This window comes from Aethalodelphis obliquidens, unplaced genomic scaffold (genome assembly GCF_003676395.1).
Source record: "Aethalodelphis obliquidens isolate GAN/ISIS:26980383/991018 unplaced genomic scaffold, ASM367639v1 scaffold4, whole genome shotgun sequence".
Classification (NCBI taxonomy): domain Eukaryota; kingdom Metazoa; phylum Chordata; class Mammalia; order Artiodactyla; family Delphinidae; genus Aethalodelphis; species Aethalodelphis obliquidens.
In genome coordinates, this window is record NW_020837948.1 from 43,369,866 (window position 1) to 43,389,436 (window position 19,571).

The 19,571-nt window shown below is 36.2% G+C and overlaps 1 long non-coding RNA gene across 1 annotated transcript in view; it reads left to right on the forward strand.

Moving 5' to 3' along the window:
• Nucleotides 1-9,394, forward strand: part of LOC113617340 (uncharacterized) — a 110,553-nt gene extending 101,159 nt beyond the window's left edge. The window contains exons 2-3 of the long non-coding RNA XR_003431603.1: nucleotides 3,929-4,044; nucleotides 9,287-9,394. This is a non-coding gene — a long non-coding RNA (uncharacterized LOC113617340). The remainder of the gene's footprint in view (nucleotides 1-3,928; nucleotides 4,045-9,286) is intronic.
• Nucleotides 9,395-19,571: the final 10,177 nt, after the last annotated feature.

Here is a 19,571-nt window from a genome sequence, read left to right on the forward strand (position 1 = left end):
CTCTTAGTTACCCATTCAAACTGAGCGTATAACATTGTTGGGGGAGGATATTAGAAGAGGGTTGTTCAGGAAGCTGTGAGTGTTTCTGTCTCCACCTACTTCTCCCCTTACTCCTCCCTATTCACATGCTCTTATTCCTACCACTTCCCTACAGGGTAATTTTCTTCTACTTAAAACCTAAGAAAGGGAGCTTTAATTGGTCCATGTAGAGAACTTGATGTGTATCTCCTGGAGCTCGCAGAATACTTAGACTGGTGTCTGACTTATACTGGCTAGCTGCCTTCTGTGAAGAATAAAGCAGTCAGTTATTTGGTGTTAGCTATGGCCATACATTCAGGCTCTACCATAACCCAGTCTCAAACCAGAGGTTGTTTGTCAAAAGGTGAAGAGTTATTTGCAGAGGATGACATAGCATTGTTTCCAAACCATAAAAGTGCACTGATATTTACCTATAGAGGCCCACCTAAAGATTCCTTACAATGCCCTATCTGTCACAGATACCTCCAGGACAATTTGGTCTGTTGGATCAGACAGCCCAACTAGCAGAGTGGATTACACTGTACCCTGGAACTATAGCAGAGCCTTCTCTTGTTCTGGGTCCACACAAAACTGTCAGCCTTTCACATAACTTGAAAGATGAGTAGAATTAGTCCACCAAGTGAAGTATGTATTTCCTTTAAAAATTCAAATAAGCCCACCAGGTGATATGCCTCTTCCTTGAGATGAAGAGCAGCCTGCTCTTCACTATGGAAAGACTACACCAAGTAATCACCAAGATGCTGAGATCGCAGGTCCCTGAATCCTTGTGGGATTTATTCCAAACCCCGTGCTATGCCTGTGTCTTACCAAATTGCTGTCTCCTTTTCACCAGGTACAGTCAGCACAGTGTTATCAGTATAGTACACAATACAATGTCCTGTGGATTGGAGAGGTAATTGAGGTCCCTAAAGGCTAGATTATGACATAGGGCTGTAGTTTTGAAGAAAAAATATGAGCTTGTATTGATAATCCTGTCAACTGAAAGCAAGCTACTTCTAATAGGCTTTACTAGAAGGTATAGAGAAAAGGTATTCACTAAATCAGGTGTCAAAAGATATGTTGATTTGTTCCAGCAATAAAATCATACTTGAAAAGCAGCTGCAATTGGAGTCAACATCCGATTAGATTTAAAATAATCCACTATAATTCTCTAAATCACATTTTACATGCACCAGCCAAATAGATAAGTTGAAGTGGTATATGTTAAGAATCATCATCCTTGCACCTTCAGTTCCCTGGTGATGGCACTGATCTTTGTAATCTCTCTAGGAATGTATTATTACTTTCAGTTTACTATTTTAGTAAGTAGAGGCAATTCTAGTGATTTTCACTTAGCCTTTACTATTATAATAGCATGATCTCCATAGGTCAGCGAAGTGACATGGGATTATGTGAGTTGCTGAGTATCTTTATTCCAATTGTTCATTCTGGAAGTGGGGAAACAACCAAAGTTGTAGCTGAGAGCCACTGGACCCACTATGAGGTGAACTTGAGCACTGTGAGTTTCTAGGAATTAGTGTCAGTTTAGAGCCAGTGTTCAGTAATCCCGGAAAAGTCTTTTTATTTCCTCTTCCCCAAAGCACAGCCACACTGGTAAATGACTTCAGATACATTTGGGAAAATTAGAAGAAAAAATTTACAGTATAAAACTTTGGCTGTGTAGCAATGTCTTCTTCAAGAGTACTTGGCCTCCTTTATTCAAGCTTTGGGCTTGTGAACTGACAAATTTAGGAATTGGTGAAGGAGCTATGATCCTCTCATGTTGTAATTCAAGTCAAATTCCTGTTCACCAGGCCTAGTGATTTTCCATTTAGACAAATCAAGTAGAATTTTAGGAAGCTGGCAATCTATCTCAATTTTAGGGATGCTATGATCAACTAGCTAACACCAGTGATCTCTGATTATACTTGGCTCTGCTTCTCATTACTGTGAATATACTTGCCTTGTGTTTGGTAATTAAATGCTGACCTTTTACCCTTACACAATCTACTAATCTCCATTGTATTTGGGAAGCTCAGTTTGATGATAACAGTTTTTATGGTAAGTCCAGGTCTACAGTGGGTAGCCAGCACTGAAATCTTCAAGGACACTGTTGCTCCTTCCACAGATGCTTTCCACACAGTGTTGGTGAAGAGACCAACTCCTGGGCCCTCCAAGTAAATATTTAGGCGATTGGTGATCAGGTTCTCCTAATGTAACATTCCAGTATTCCTATGTTTTCCCTTATATTGTGCCAATGATATCCTGGTATTTCAAGTTTATTTAGTATAGACCACATTTGGCTCTTGGTTTCAGTCAACAAGTCAAACAAACTTCTCCAGTCATTCCCAACTACCTGAGCTAATACATTGAATCTAAATGTTTGCAACATTCTTCATCCAAAGAGAGTCTAACTTCTTCAGTCAGGAGAAGAAAGGTTGCTTCTACTGTCAAATGAAGCTCAGCAGAATTTAGGGATTTATTGTCTCCAGTTTCACCAAAGTCAGCCTACTTGTCCCAATTCCTTTTTCAGCATCTTATTCTTTCTCAATGACTGCTCAAACTTTAATATTACAGAGGCCACAATTTTGGGAATACCATTTCCATTGTAATTCAACCATCTTTAGAATTAGACTTTTCATCTGTTTTGCAGAAATTTTGGCCCTGTCACTACAAGATGTAGTGTTTCTTTGGGGGCAGCCATCGAATCTTTCTGGTCCTTTATCCAGATCTTGGGCTGAGAATTTCAAACCCTGCATTAAACATATTTCATCCCAAGTTCTTCAATGCACTTAGAAGAAACCACCCATCCCAGTAAGATATATGCCTTAGTTTCACTATAATATTCAATAACTAGCTACTTGCTCTCCCAAAGCTTTGCCTTCTGTAGGTACTTTACTATAGGTGTCTACAGATGATGATTAAGTATCTGATTTATCAATACTTTCCTTGGACTATGTGAGTTCTATTCACCAATGGAAATGGAGTCAGCGATACCTTTAATCTTATCAGATCAGACACCAATTCCAGATATTTTAGAGCCAATTCTGAGAACTCTTTCCTGAGGTCTTGTTCCTCTGGAACATTCCTGTCCAGTAAAAGTATGTGAGCTACAAGTGCAAATTACCTCTGTATTGTTAAAATATTTAGTAGCCACATTAAAAATGTAAAAAAAGGGCTTCCCTGGTGGCGCAGTGGTTGAGAGTCCGCCTGCCGATGCAGGGGATGCGGGTTCGTGCCCCGGTCCGGGAAGATCCCACATGCCGCGGAGCGGCTAGGCCCGTGAGCCATGGCCGTTGAGCCTGCGCGTCCGGAGCCTGTGCTCCGCAACGGGAGAGGCCACAACAGTGTGAGGCCCGCATACCGCAAAAAAAAAAAAAAAAAAAAAAGGTGAATTAATTTAAATAATTAATTTAATTTACTATATATAAAACATTATCATTTCAACATGTAGTCAATATAAAGATTATTAATGAAATGTTTTTATTTTTTCTTACTGCCTTTGAAATCTCGTGTATTTTATAGATGCAGCACATCTCAATTCTGACTAATCACATTTCAAGTTGCTCTACAGCCACATGTGGCTAGTGGGTTCTGTGTAGGACAGCACATATCTAGAACTCCTTCCATTCACAGTTTCTGTAACAGTTTGATTAAAGAAGCAGAACAACATAAGTGATACAGAGTAAGAGATTTTTATATAAGGACTAGCACTTGCACAGTTATTGAACTTGGACTAGGTATCTCTGTGATGCTTTGATATTGAGAGTGAAACCATTAGCTATTAGCCATTAGGTATCAGTCAGATCAGTAGTAGAAAAGAAAGCTGGATACATACAATGCCTAGGATAAGGGACCCACTACAGTGAACTGGAAGCAGCATCATTCTCTCTGTCTCCAACTACTGCAGGGAAAACAGGCAGGGGAAGCTGCAGCCCTCTACCACGACTTGCACACTCACCTGGCCGAGAACTATAAGAAGCTGGAAGGAGACTCCCCATATCATCAAAAGGAGACCGCAGATGGGTGAGTACAAGTGTGAGATGCCACAATGCATGGTACTCTACACTAATCTTCTGAGCATAAAAAATATGGCTGCTGCTTCATTTCTACCTTCCAAATTCATTCAAATTTTATTTGTGGCCAATATGAATCTAGAACCATATAGTGCAGGAAATTATGAAACATTCTCATCCTGGTTAAGGTGACACAATAATAAACCACTTCAACTATGTTATGTTAAAATTTTTAAATTAACAAGTTGAGAAAATTTATATGCAATATCACAGGAAAGATGAATATCACTAGTCATTTATAAAACAATATTAACCACCAGTGAGTAAACTGAACAATAATCATTCTCAAAAAATAAAAGAAAGCTATGAAGGGTCACAAAAACAGAGCCTCATTTCTAAGAAAAAATAATGCAAAAGAAAAATATATAGCTAACAATTTTGTATTTTTTGTGGTCAGGGTGCTATGAACATGCTGTTGCTGGGTGGCATAAAAATTGGTATAAAGTTAACAATATATAATTTTTTTAAATGTCTCATGGCTTTAAAATGTTTCTATTTTTTACTGTAATTCCACTCATTTGTTATTCATATTTTAAAATGTATAAATTTTACAAATATCCAAAACAAAAGAATAATCATATAAAATACTTTTAAAATGTGTAAAAGTGATAAAAGCCAGATACATCACCATGTGTATAGTTATAGTATGGTTCCAATTTTTAAAAATAAACATTATAATGGCATATTTCTCTGCTTGGAAAAAGAATCTTGGAAGGAAATATTTTAAGATGTTAACAGATATTGTAAGTTATATTTAATTAATTTATTATACTTTCTTCTCTTTTCTAACATTTTTGAGATTTTCATGTGATTACTAAATTCTAAAGACTAATCAGTATCGTTAAAATGTTTACATTAATTTAACGGTGTTTTCTCAAACTGTTCTGTACGCACCAGATAGAGTTACATCCTTTTTTTTTTTTTTTAAATAATAGATCATAGGTAATGCTTTAGTGGATACTCTCAATAAGTTTTCTAAAGTATTTGTACCGATTTATACTTCTACCAGCATTTAATGAGCATTCCAATTGCTCTACACTCTTGGTAATACTCAGTGTAGTCAGTCCTTTTCGTTTTAGCCATTCTTGTGGGTGTGCAGTGGTAGTTCACTGGTGTTAGTTTGCACTTTGCTGAGAAGTAATTAAGTCGATCACCATTTCGTATGCATACAAGCAATTCACATATCCTCTTTTGTGAAAGTATTTTTCAAATCCTTTGTCTATTTTTATAGAGTTTTCTGTCTTTTTTTATTGTAGGAGTTTCTTTATGTGTTGGATACAAGTCCATCTCATGTATATGTATTGCAAAAAAAAAAAACCTTCTCCCACTCTATACCTTGCATTTTCATTTTCTATTTTTTTAATTGAAAATAATATCTTAATTTTAAAGTAGTTCAACTTATACTTTTTCTTTAGGGTTAGTGCTCTTCATGATTAATATCCTATTTAAGAAATCTTTGCCTATTCTAAGGTCAGGAAGATATTTTTATATGTTATCTTCTAGAAGCTTTACTATTTGCCTTTCACATTGAGGTCTATGATCCATCTGACTTGATTTTTGTATATCACGTGAGGTAGGATTTAATACCGTTTTCCCTAAATGGATTACTTTGATTAAGCATCGTTTATTTTTCAGATTCCATTTCATTGCAGTAGTGATTTTGCCTTAAATTAGATGGCTACATATGTGTGGATCTAAATCTATATACTTTCTTCTATTCCACTGGTGTCTGCCTATCCTGCATCTATACCACATTGTTTTGAATACTCATAAATAGTAGCCTCATAAATAGTCTATATCTAGTAGTATACAACCTTTAACTTAGTTCTTCTTCAATTTTTTTCTTAAAATTGAGATAAAATTAACGTATAACATTATGTTAGTTTCAGGTACACAACATAATGATTCAATATATGTATATGTTGCAAAATGATCAGCACATTATATCTAATTAACAGCCATCACCGCACAGTTGCAATTAATTTCTTGTGATGAGAACTTTTAATATCTACTCTCTCAGCAGCTTTCAAATATACAGTACAGAATTTTTAACTGGAGTCACCATGCTGCACACTACATCCCCAGGACTTATAACTGGAATTTTGTACCTGTTGAACACTTTCACCCATTTCTCCCACCCATAAGCTCACTCCCTGCCTCTAACAAGCACCAATCTTTTTCTGTATCCATGAGTTCGCTTTAAGATTTTTGTTCTTGTTGTTTTGTTCATTTGTTTTTGCTTTAGATTTCACATGAAATAAGGTCATAAGGTTTTGTTTTTGTCTGATTTATTTCACTTAACATGGTGCTTTCAAGGTCCATCCATGCTGTTGCAAATGGCAGGATTCACTCTTTTTTATGGCTGAATAATATTCCATTGTGTATATGTACATACCACATTTTCTATATCCATTCATTCCTTGGTAGACACTTAGGTTGTTTTCATGTCTTGGCAATTGTAAATAATGCTACAATAAATGTGGGAGTGCAGATAATCTTTTCGATTTTGTGTTTTCATTTCCTTTGGATAATGCCCAGAAGGGGAATTGTTGGATCATATAATAATTCTATTTTTAAATTTTTTGAGGAACCTCTGTACTGTTTTCCTTAGTGGTTGTACCAATTTACATTCCCACTAAAAGTGCACAAGAGATCCCTCTTCACGTCTGCACCAACACTTGTTATTTCTTGTCTTTTTGATAATAGCCATTCTAACAAGTGTGAGGTGATGTCTCATTGTGACTTTGATTCACATTTCCCTGATGATTAGTAATGTTGAGCACCTTTTCACGTACCTGTTGTCCATTTGTATGTCTTGTTTAGAAAAATGTCGACTCAAATCCTCTATCCAGATTATTTATTTTTTTGCTGTTGAGTTGTATGAGTTCTTTATATGTTATAGATATTAATTCCTGATCAGATGTATGATTTGCAAATATTTTGTTCCATCCCATAGGTTGCCTTTTCTTTTAGTTGATGATTTCCTTTGCTGTGCAGAAGCTTTTTAGGTTGATGTAGTTCCATTTGTTTATTTTTGCTTTTGTTGCTTTTGCTTCTGGTGTCAAATCCAAAAAAATCATTGCCAAGACTGTGAAGGGCTTACTACCTATGTTCTTTTCTAGGAGTCTTATGGTTTCAGGTCTTATGGTCAATTCTTTAATCCATTTGAGTTTATTTTGTTTCTGGTATAAAGTAGCAACCATTTCTGACACATAATGGATCAATTTCTTAACTTCAGGTTAAAATTTTCATGGAAATCTGAATATCTGTTCATTTCCCCCCACTACTTAGTGATTACTAATTCTTCTGTTATGTGTGAAACTTCAGTTAAAATATATGGAAGATTGCATAAAGATCCCAGATTTCATAATATATGATAATATATGTATATATCATTTAACTTTTAGCTGGAAACTGGGAGAGAAGGGAAGAATTATTTTCAGTATATAAATTAATAAATACATAGTCTGATGTATTATATATGAGTAAATGGCTTAATTTCAGTGCAATAAATTGAGTGATTTTAAGGAACATAAAAAGCACACAGAAATGCAAAGTTATGAGTACAGAGGAACATACTAGACTATTTTGACCTCCCACACATGTGGGAACAAATGTGAATTTGTTCACATCCTTGCCTCTACAGTTTCTTTCTCAGCCATGCTATTTTATCATGGTCCAAAATGAGGGGTTTACCTCTCTCGTAAAATAATCTTGTTATTGACAATCTAGTTATTGAATGTTTTCAGCTCAGAAAAGTGTTGTTAATGGCTCTTTGTGACATTTCAAATCCATCATATATATATGAAACACAAAAATTTTTCTTTCCTCAAACTTATGGTGATTACTTTGTCTAGAAGTCATAGTGTTTCACAGAAAACAAAACAAACAAACAAACAGAAAAACAACTTGCTTACCTGGTAAAGCTTTCTCAACTCTTTTCTCTTGTTACTTTTCTTAAAAAGAAAAAGGGTTTGATCGACAGAGGATTTATTCTAACAACAAATGTCTTTCTCACTTAGAAGGACAATTTTATAGCATTTCTTGAGCAACATTATCTTTTATATCAGACTGATGTGACAAAATAGGAGGTTTCAAAACAGCTTCAATATATAAACTTAAATGCTGCTTATTATCATCCCTCCAAAGTGTTTTCCACCTGAAATAAAAAGGTACATTCTAAGCTTGTTCATAGAAGGAAAAGGCTTATGTTTAGTATCAAAGGAGAACTTAAAGCTTGATCTTTCAAATAATCCAAAAGACACACTACAGTTCCACAAGGAATACTTCTCCAGATAAGTTTACTTACTGTCAGGATAAATGGTGTATTTGAAGGAAAGGGTAATAGCAGGTGTGAGAGCAGAAACTGTGAGTTTGATTCTGTGTCAGGGATCACAGGGAAGGTCTGCAGTTAGTACACAACAGAGGCAATCAGTTCAAGTTCAGAGAGAGAGTGGGAAAGAGAAATACAAAAAAAAGACTCTAATAAGTAGAGGGCTTCAAGAAAGCACTGTATATGACACTACCAATACATGCTGCTGGGTCTATTCTATTCAGAGTGAAAGCCCACATTGCTGACATTCACAGGTGCTTCCTACTTTGTGGTCCTGAAGCACTTTGAAATGTGTGTGCTGGCTCATTTCTCCTAGTGCTTTGTTTATGGTCAGCTGGAAGAGTTGGACATAAGAACTAATAATTTCATTGAAACTATCTTGTTCTTCTGTTTCCTTAACACCTAACTTGCATTGTATTAGGTCATCTAATCCTTAACATTTCTTTGTTTAAATTTGTTTTTCTTTATTTTAAATTATATCTGATTTAAAACTCAGATTTTTTCCCTTTCTCCTTGAATAGGTTAGAGGGATGTGGCTGGAGGCATATCTGAGAGGAGAAAGATATGATTTTAGTTAAGGCTACCAAGCAGACTTTTGTTTACCTGAGTAATGGATACTTCGTGAAGAGGAGAAGTGAATTGTTTAAACGAAAGGAAGGATTTTGGAGGCTTAATAGAGAGGAGATAAAGCACATGACAGGACAGAAGAATCTGAGTAAGAACAGGAAATTCTAATGGAGAATTTAAGTACATTTTGCTATATGGTGTATAGTGTAAATTTTCTTATCTGTTGCCTTAGGGAATCTTCAGTAAGATATCTGCTTTTTATTGATCCATTTTGAAACTGAAATTGCTTTAGGAGCTGTATCCAAGTACCAAGTCTTGAGTCAAGATGGGTGTTGAGAGAAAACAGGCAGACCACAAGAATATTGTTAAAACCATTTTATGGGCTTCCCTGGCGGCGCAGCGGTTGAGAGTCCACCTGCCGATGCAGGGACACGGGTTCGTGCCCCGGTCCGGAAAGATCCCACATGCCGCGGAGCGGCTGGGTCCGTGAGCCATGGCCGCTGAGCCTGCACGTCCGGAGCCTGTGCTCCGCAACGGGAGAGGCCACAACAGTGAGAGGCCCGCGTACTGCAAAAAAAAAAAAAAAACCCAAAAAAACCCAAAAAACATTTTATAAGAAGTAAGTAAAATAGCTCCTTTGTGAGACTGACAGTTAAATGTGTAATCATGGATACCATTACTAAGTTTCAACAATAGTTAACATTTACTGAGTACCTATTATATACTAGGCGTACACTAACAACTTTCTATGCATTATTCCATTTAATCCACAGTAGGCTGTTGTAATAGTTTGTTACAGTAATGACCCCCATGAGTCCTCACTCCCTTTTCTGGTCCCTTCTAACACTGACTCTAACTTTGGCAGTCTGACCTACTTGATAGTATGACATCAGCATAGGGGATGAAAATAGACTTGATAAGCACTTAGACATTCGTGCTTGCCCTCTTGGAATGCTCCTTTTTTTTTTTTTTTTTTTTTTGCTGTATGTGTGCCTCTCACTGCCGTGGCCTCTCCCGTTGTGGAGCACAGGCCCCGGACACGCAGGCTCAGCGGCCATGGCTCACGGGCCCAGCCGCTCCGCGGCATGTGGGATCTTCCTGAACCGGGGCACGAACCCTGTGTTCCCTGCATCGGCAGGCGGACTCTCAACCGCTGTGCCACCAGGGAAGCCCTGGAATGCTCCTTTTATCACAAAGTGAAGAAGCCTTGCCCAGCGTCCTTAAGGATGAAAGACCCCAAGGAGAGTGAAGGCCAGCCATCCTAGCTAAGTCCAGTCCCCATCCAATTCACTATTTGAAAGCAGCTGCCTGAGTAAGCCCAGGCAGGGCTGCAGAATTTAATCTAGGAATTGGGAGAAATAATACATTCTTGTTGCTTCAAGTCATTAAGTTTTGAGGGCATGGATGCTCCCTTACAAAAAAATCTAAATCATGTAACATTGGCTTTGGGATGAGGTGAGGTAAAATCTAGAAAGGAACAAGGACATAGTTGTTGGAGGTTGAAAAAGCAGTGATTAAACTGCTACTGGAGGATAGAATGATGATAGCCTATGTTTTATAGTAGCAAAACAATTGGCAAAATTATCAGCTGTTTTTAAGTGAAAGATAGTGATCTGGCAGAGCAGATTTCCAAACACCATGTTAAAAATTCCAGTTGACCCTTATAGTTGCATAGTAACAAATAACTGGAACAACCCTGGAGTTAAGTACCATTATTGTTACCAATTTACAGATGAAGGAGTTAGGCTTAAAGAGGTAAATTTGCTCAAAGTTATTGCAATGCTATTTGTTATAGGGTAGATTTGGCTCTATTTGTTTATGGATATCCATTTTAGAGTCTACTCAAGTGGGAGGATGTATTTCTAATATCATCATGAAATAGCTATATATGGTTAAAATTTTTGTGAATCATAAACCATTAGAATGGTGGCAAATTTTCAACGTAATGGAAATACAAAAATTCTATATATCTCATATATTGTAAAATGATATACCCAACGGGTATAAGTTGCTTGCCTAGTTCTTACAACAAATATTTTTAAAAATTATTCATGACATGCAGTTCAACAAGATCTAATCTTATATTATTCATCCTACCTTTCGTTTAAATAATATAACATCACTCAGGCCCTTGTAAGTCACCTTTAGTCCAAAGTATAGCAGTAACCACTCAAGAGGTTTCCTTCTGTTCATGTCTTCCCTTACTTAGCTCATTCTCCTTGTTAAATGTCTTTAGATAAACATCTGAAAATACCATTTTCAGGTTATATATGTACTAAAATATTTTTAATAGTTTCTCTCTGGCCAAATTTATTTATTCTAGAACTACATTTCTCCTCAACCTATCCTTCCTTTTATGTATGTAACTCTCTTTTTATTAAATTTTTATATAATTTTTTAATGTTTACTTTCCATTTAGAGTTATTGGCTATATTCCCCATTATGTACAATGCATCACTGAGTCAATCTTATACCCAACAGTTTGTACCTCTTAATCCCTCACACCTATATTGCCACCCCCCCCAAAAAAAACTGGTAACCATTAGTTTGTTCTCTATATCTGTGAGGCTGCTTCCTTTGTTATATTCACTAGTTTGTTGTATTTTTTAGATTCTACGTACAAGAAATATCATACAGTATTTCTCTTTCTCTGTCTGATTTATTTCATTTAGCATAATGCCCTCCAAGTCCATCCATGTTGCTGAAAATGGCAAATTTCATTCTTTTATCCATTCATCTGTTGATGGACACTTAGGTTGTTTCCATGTGTTGGCTATTGTCCATTACTCTTTTAAATTAGCTCTGTTTATTTGCCAAACTGGTCTAATCAAAGTTTCTTGAGCACATCTCTCATTTACATGCCTGTGTATATTGTGTTCTCTCACCTAGAATGCCCTTCTATATCCTTTATTAAGGCTTATCAGCCATTATTATCTGTTAGCCTTCATAGGAGTAGTAGAGATAACAAACTGGTTTTATTTAGCATGCCACCTACATCCAACTAGTTGTGTTTTCCTGGGTCACTTCTTTGAAATGATTACTATTGTCATACTCAAGGTGATGGAAGCTTCCCAAGACACACTACAATTTGTTCAAAGCCCAAGAGTGAAAAAAAAAATCGTTGTCTTCACAGTGTTCATTCTGTATACAGACCGATAGAGCATGATTTCTGAAATAATTCAGATAAAAGAAACAGTAAACTTTTGTGAATAAAAAGGTTTGCTTCAGATCCATTCTCATTATACCCCAGCAGATGTATGGAGACACACATTACAATTTTCACCTTCTTAACATTTATTTGGATGTTTAAAGCTATGTAATCCAAATATTTCAGACCTTTAAAAAATTTGGCATTGATGACATGCAGCCAAACATTACTTAAGACACTAAAGTATATTAAATGTGTATGGTTGGTTTATTGGTGAGGTAGAATTAGTTCACACTACTAGAAAGAGCCATAGTGAGATCTAACTTTGCATTGTCATAAATATAGCTCAACTAGAAAATGGAGTTTATTTAAGACAAAATTGAACTAAACATTCCTAAACCATTTCCATATTAAAAAAGAGTTACTAGGGCTTCCCTGGTGGTGCAGTGGTTGAGAGTCCGCCTGCCAATGCAGGAGACACGGGTTCGTGCCCCGGTCCGGAAAGATCCCACATGCCGCGGAGCGGCTGGGCCCGTGAGCCATGGCCGCTGAGCCTGCACATCCGGAGCCTGTGCTCCACAACGGGAGAGGCCACAACAGTGAGAGGCCCGCGTACCGCAAAAAAAAAAAAAAAAGTTACTAAAACTTTCAAAATGACAGAGATTTATAATGATATCTTGTTTTTTCTATAACAAAATATTAAGTAAAATTAATCAAATCAAGTTCTAGAGTCTAGAAACTACATCTTCCAGTTAACTTGACAATTTGAGATGATATCCTTCTAAGGAATAAAATCATTTTTTACATACCAGACAATTGTGATGATAGATTTCTATTCTAATTTTTCATTTAGTTTATATCAAAGCAATGGTAATGAGAAAAGTCTAGTGGTAATGATAGTAATGAATTTGCCTGCATAATTACTGTCACAGGTATAAAATGAATTGAAATTAGCAAATATATTCTTTACTATTTTTTCATGTCATTGTTGAAAAGGAAAAGGCAAGGAAGGGAGAAGGGCAGTGAAATAAAGGCAGGAGGCTCAGACAGAGAAATACAGTTCTTTTAAAATATGTCATTGCCAAATATTGCCTCTTGTTATGGACTGAATGTCTGTTTCCCTCCCTCAAATCCATCTGTTGAAGCTCTGGCCTCCAGTGTGATAGTATGTTGAGGTGGCAGCCTTTGGAGGTAATTAGATTTAGATGAGGTCATGACAGTGGGGTCCTCATGACTGGATTAGCGTCCATATCAGAAGAGACTAGACAACTAGTTCTCTCTCTCAGCCATGTGGGGCTACAATGAGAAGTCAGCCACCTGCAAGCCAGAAAGAATACTTCCCAGCCTCTAGAACTGTGAGAAATAAATATCTGTTGATTAAACCATCTAGTTTGTGGACTTTTGTTATAATAGCTCAAGTTGAGTAATGCACCTCTTAAGGGTCAGACTTTAAAAATGTGCATAAACCACTGGGCAACTTCTTGAGTCAGACGCTGCACTCAGTGAAACATTCTGAAAGAACATTAAAATACTGGTAGATATTAAACAGCTGACAGGTTTATTGAAGGAAAAAGTCATTGTGTTCTATGGAAAGGTAAGGACTCTGCATCTTACTTCCATATCCTTGGCCCTAGCACAATGCTCATCTCAGAAATATATGTCCTCAAAAAGATTCTGTGAATGAATGAATGATATTTCTGTTATTGTATATAATATCCAGTCCAAATAAAAATGGCTGCCTATTGACTTTCAGATAATTAGCAAAATTTAAGAAACTTTTATATTGCAAAATAATGACTGATGAATGTTTGCCTTTATTACTTACCAATTTAGGAGGCCCCAATGTTCATTTAAATATACACAAATGAGTGTGTGTGTGTGTGTGCATGTGCCTACATGTGTGTGTGGCTAAGTACCCATGACTTAATAGTCAGAGAACTCTTTGTTACTCAGGTCGTATATGTGTACTTTTCATAGATTATTACCTTTATCTAAAGCCCCTTTTCCTTTTTTCTTACCTTTGTCTTCTACTGCAAATAACCAAGAAACACTGTTTAGTGAGAATATAGGAGATGCCTGATAATTAAAATTTAGGATAAGTTGCAAACACTACCTGAAAATATGGACACTTTTAAAATTCTAAATTTTTTTGTAGTATTAGCATAGATGCAGAAAAGTTCACTAATAGTAAGTGTACATCTTCATGAATTTTAACCCATCAAACAAACAAACAAACCCAACATCTAACCACATCCATGTGAAGAAACAGGGCATTACCAGAATCCCAGGGTCTCCTCATGCCCAATTCATGCCCCAAGAGTCACTCTAGCTTACTGTTTATGGCCGGGTTTGAACTTTACATGAACAGGACGATTGAGTGACGTGCCTGGCTCCTTGGGCTCCACGTTTTGTCTGTGAGATCCATCTACATGTCATGTACAGCTGCAGATTCTTCACTTTCATTACTGTATAGTATTCCATTGGATGAATATATAGCACAATTTATCCATTCTAGTGCTGATCACACTTTGCTTGTTTTTATTTTATCCATATTAAAAATAGTGTTTATACATGTACTATATATATCTTATGTATATACTTTACATACGTATATTTTGGGCATTGTTTGGCTTTTACGAATGTTTGGTTTTTTTTTTTACATTTTTTTTGAGAATGTATACCTATATACCTTTGGGAGAGGAGTTGTTAGTGCAAAAATATGTGTATGATCAACTTAATAGTAAGCTTAGCAAAAAGTTTCCAAAGTAATTGGCCCAAATTATACTCCCACCAGCAGCATGAGACGGTTCAGGTTTGTAGTAGGACTTGAACATTATATAAATTCTAATTTTGATCTTTAAATCTGTCTAGCCATAATCATCTTCTTTCCTCCCAGTCATAAGTTAGGAAAGTAAAAGTGGGCAAATGTTCATAAAAGAGGGAGACCTAAAACTTCATTAAATTCTGAAAGTTGTTTAATAGAAATATAATTTTTCAGCTTATTTGGCTGATTTTTAATTTTAATCATTTGATTAAAACGGAGCAGATCTAATGAATTATTCAGAGCAATAACAACACAATTATCTTAATTCTATTTTTTCTTCTCTATGAAATATCACACACAGACCTTTATCTAGATCCTGAGCACCTGCCAAATAAATAAGTCATTATTAGTGTTCTGCTGAAAGCCCCCCCAGAAGAAAAAAAGAACAATACATATTCATAAACAAACAAAATTAGAAGTCAGTGTTCTGAAAAAGGAGTGCTTGAAAAACACCATGATCTTAAGCTTTACAGAACATATCATTGTACTCAGTGTAGGAGGTGAAGACAAGAGGCAATTTATTCTGCAGCTGGTTTCAAAATAAACACAGCAAAGAAAGATAAGGAGTGAAAGAGGGATAAATCCACCAGTAGCAAACTTGATGGACAGACAGGCTGCCATTAACAATGCTGTTGCCTTTGTAAGTACAGAGTGATGTGGAGATACCCTGGCATTTATACTGTAGACATGGTCCTTAAAGATTTTACACCTCCAATTCCTTAGAATTATCAGCTATCTCCAGCCTGTCAGTCATCCAAGCAATCTTAGATTTTTAGCTCACAGGCCAGGCAGATTATTGACAAAGCAATCAGGGTGATATAACACACCCTGACAAACAGAAGTGAGGGGATTGTGTTTACCATGTTCACTGCACCAATTCAGCTAAATTAATTCTTAACACTGAAAGTAAACTTTCTCTTGATAACCATTCACCCCCTACCAGTGTTGTTTTGCTCCACAGCACTAGCTCGAGTAGAAGTGTAATAGTGCCCTGATGTAAGCAATTTAATCTGGTGGGGACTAATAGAAACAAGAAAGGTATATGTCTCCACAGCAAGAAGGCTAATGAGGACATCTGTAAATAAAAAAAACCTCTAGGTTAGAATCACATTAAGGATTTGACTTAAGTACACAAAAGTAGGAGATTTCTAAATTAGGTCTGCCATTCTGTCTTTAGTTTACCCCTTCATCTGCAGAAATTGAATACATACAACTCAAGTCTAAAAAGCGAAGGTGACAAAACAATAACCATAGCACAAACAAAAGACAAAAAAAGCGATCTAATAAAATTTATCCCAGGCAGCTTTTTTACATTGTATTTTTGCCCAAAGGAAGTTTTAGTGTTTGAGTAATAAATTCTTACAGCAGGGGCAAGGAGGGTTTGGAGGGGCAAAAAATAAATTTTGAAGGCAAAACATCAGCACACTCTGAAGTTTAGCAGTCATTTCAGGCACTGCTAACATTCAGAGCTAATTTTTTGAACTATGCTAATTTTAAAATGTATGTTACCTATTAAATCACTTACGGAACATAAGTGCCATGTGTAATTGCTATGTTGAAATCACTTCTCTGGTCTGTCTCATAGTTTGGATTTGTAAAGCTAATTTTAATAGCATTAGACTAAAATTCACATGTTTTTCATGGAGAATTCTAATGCTGTAGTAATTACATGAAAATATTTTGTCTTTCAAATGCTTTTGAAGTATCTTTGGATGTATATTTATTTACAGAACTGTCTAAATTTCATGAACGTAACATGAATATTGACTTTCTTCTAAACTAGGAGTTGAATATAACTTCTATTGTATCAATGGAGAATTTTTATAAAATGCATGAATAAATTTGTTTAAAATATATTTATGTCTTTTCCACAATCACAACACAATACATAATAGCTAAAAAATTAAAAAATATTAAACATCTTAAAATCAAAGAAATCAAGTGACTCACTAAAATTTCATCATCTTAGCTTCATCTCTTTTCATTTTTGGTGACATGTAGAACTTTTTGCTCATGCATTTATTTTAGAATCTGGTTCCTGTCTTTCCTTTTAAATCTGACCTGGACAAGTACCCCTTATATTGAATAACCTCCAACACCCTGACCTTGCTGCTCTTTCTCATAATTGCCAACTTTGTTGCCACCCCAAGGTTTTTATATCTGCTGCTGCCACCCCCAAGTTTTTGCATGATGAGAATCTTCACAGGAGGCGCTGGAATGTTACCTTCTCCAAGATGCCTTTACTAACCCCCTGATTAAAAGACCATCTTTCATTCTTCTTCTATCCCCTTACACTGCTTTATTTTCTTTATGAAACATATCACTACTCAAAATCAGACAGTTGATTAACCTATTCACTTGTTACCTATTCCCTCTACTAGGATATAAGGTTCGTGGTGACTGGATCTTTGTCTTACTGTCACTGGGGTATGTCTACCACTGAGGGGGGTTTCCGCATAACTCTGTCAAAAGAATGAGGAACTGATTCCGATAATGTCAGTGGAAGTGAGCGGTAAAAAAAAAAATTGGGATTGCATGTTTTACACAATTTACTAGATTGTAGAAAGCAAGAGAGAATAAGATCAAGATTACTGTTTTCTATCATAGTTACTTAGCACAGTAGATAAAACAATATGTAAAACTTGTCTAGGGGGAGAATATGGTAAATTAGGCTTTGGACATATGTTGAGGCATCAAAGAGACATTCATAGAAACAATCCTTAGACAGAAAAGGATTCGAACAGTGGTTCTCCACTAGAGGCTATTTTGGCCCCAGGAGATATTTGGCAATGTCTAGAGACAATTTTGTGTGTGTGTATGTGTGGTACAATTGGGGGTTGCTACTGGTATCTAATAGGTAAAGGCTAGAGATATTGCCAACCACCCTGCAATGTACAGGACAGCTCCCCATGACAAAGTGTTGTTTGGCTCAATAGTGGTAATGTCAATAGTGGTAATATTGAAGAACTCTGAGTTAGAGATACAGATAGATGTGAGACATCTAAAAGACATGGTTGATAAAATGAGGGTGGATAAACTGTATAAAAGAATGATTGCAGATAGCTGATAGGACTAATTGACATTTATCTAGCACTTACTGTCTATCAGACATAGTTCAAGCATTTTACATATTAACTCATGTAATCATGAAGCAATCCTATGAGTTAGATAACAGCAACCATTTTTTTACAGATGAAAACACATAAAGTGTAGCAACTTGCTCAAAATCATAAAGCTAGAAAATGTTAGTACTAAGATTCAAAAGCAGGTAATTAGATTCTAGAGGTCAAATATAACTTTTGCAAATTACTGTCTTTTACAGTAAAAGTTTTTTAAAAAGCCAGCAATGCAGGTATAAAAAACTGGGTAGAAACTCAGAAAGCAACCTGAAGTTGAAGAAGCCCAAAAGTATTTCAAAAAGCAACTATCCCATGGTGTCAGATGCTAAATGGAGCAAAAAAAAAATGTCATGGGAATTGGCAAATGGTCATTGGTGACCTTCTTGGAGAACACGAACAGGAAGTGACATTCATGACAACAGTCAGACAAGTGATTTGTTGCCTTTTCTGAAGGAAATGTATTGTTCAGTAGTTTGAGGGAGTATCAGGATTGAGGCAAAGATGTTTTAAGCTCAAGAATCTCAGTTTTGGGAAGCAGAAAATAGACTGAGTGCTAAGTGTTTGGGACTAAAATTTGGCCCGTGAGGTTGTAGAAAGCTTGGAACACCCTATGGAGAAGGTAATAAGAATCAACCTGAAGTACATTTTTAAAATGTGAGGCAAATGCCCAGATGAAATATAAAAGCATGAGTTTTTAAAAACCTGAAACATCCACTTTCCTTCCTTTTCTATAAAGATGTAATTGATACTGAACACTGCCTGAGACTGAGCTGGGCATGGGCTATGACAAAATGTAACTGGCATAGGAACATCTCAGTTGAGCTAAACATTATTGTTGAAATGACTGGTTATAGGATGAGATGGCTGAGAAGATGGTTGAAGGAAGTTGGCTACATGAGGTCAAGGTTCTGGGGCTGGTTAGGGGAAATAAGAGTGAGATTGGGGGTACTGAGGGATCAAAAATGGAGAGGACTGTAGCTCAAAAAACCCCATTTTCATATTTTTTCCAACCAGAAACTAGCTAACTATGAAGAATGTTACTAGCTAACTATGAAGAACGTTTCCTTAGTAAAGATTATAAAGCCCATTAAAAATAACAGCAAATTTCCATCTATGAAATATATGGATAAGACAACAGTTTAAAATTTTGATCTAGAACCCTCGTACTTAAAGTGTTGTTCTCTGACAAGCAGTGTTCTCATCACCTGGGGTGGGTATCACTTGTTAGACATGCAAAATCTTGGATCCCATCTCAGATTTATTGAATCAGAGCCTGCTTTTACCAAGATGTCCTGTGACTTGTATACCCATTAAAGTTCCATAAGCACTTATGTAGATTCATACTGATTTTTCTTCTATTTTGTTCTAAGCCATGGTTCCTTCTTGCAAAATATAATATTATGTGACTCTAAGATAGTATAGTTGAGTTGGAGATAGGGACATGTCTAATGCCATGTCTTTTCACTGATCAGCACTGCCCTCTCAG